Source organism: Orycteropus afer, unplaced genomic scaffold (assembly GCF_000298275.1).
Source record: "Orycteropus afer afer isolate SDZICR_OR568_19922 unplaced genomic scaffold, OryAfe1.0 scaffold00317, whole genome shotgun sequence".
NCBI lineage: Eukaryota > Metazoa > Chordata > Mammalia > Tubulidentata > Orycteropodidae > Orycteropus > Orycteropus afer.
This window is the reverse complement of record NW_006921904.1, coordinates 2,853,866-2,854,874: the sequence shown is the minus strand read 5'-3', so window position 1 is coordinate 2,854,874 and position 1,009 is coordinate 2,853,866.

Sequence of the window (1,009 nt, the reverse complement as noted above, 5' to 3'; positions counted from 1 at the left end):
AATCTACTTCCGTAGTGATACTGCCTTGGAAACCCAAGGAGGGGTCGCTATGAGTCGGGTCCGACTTGACGGCACATAACAACAACAACAACACTCATTATAAAACATTTAAGTGATAAAGAAAAACACAAAGATTAAAATATAAAACCATCCAATAACCTAACATCCACAAATAACTATTGTTCCATATAACCCTCCTATTACAGTTTGAATTATGCCCCAGAAACATGTCCTGAAATCCCAATGGCTGAACCCATAAACATGACACTGATAGCAGATAGGGGTTTTCTTCTGTTATGCTAATGAGGCCATACCAGAGTTGAGTGGATCCTAAATCTAATCCCTTTTGAGTTATAAAAAGAGCAAAATAAGCATAGAGATGCACAGACCTCGGAGGAAAATATGTTAAGGAACACCACGGAATGCCAAAGAATCCCAAGGAACTCCCAGGACTCTCACCTGGGAAGAACCTGCTCCTAGAGCTGTGCGCTGGTTTTAGAGTCTCCTGACTGTGACAGGATAACTTTCTGTACTTAAAGCCAGCCGCTTGTGGTATTTCTGTCACAGCAGCACTAGGTAAGTGTCATATGTCCATTATAGAATATTAAAAAGTATTGTAAAGAATTGGTAGATAAAAATGATATTATTAAAATTAGGTTATAACAATATGATGTTTTAACATGGCTGTAGTAGAACAAAAAGAAATTCACGTGAAATAAATGGAAATGCTGAAATTCAAATAAATGTTTCTTCACCACTATATGCATTAATCATTTCAAGTTACCTTGAAGACTCAAGAAAGATTATGAAAACTTCGTGAAGCTGCAAGTAAGCTACATTTATCAAGATGATTTACTCAGATTTACTAATTCTCCATTAGAGAAGATTAGGAAATTAGTGTTCCGTTCTACCTTTCCTCCTCTCCCAAGTTTTTTATATACTATGTTTTGCTTTTTCAAGGTCTAAAATATTTATTTAGTTCTTGTAAGCATAACTCCCAGCACTTGTC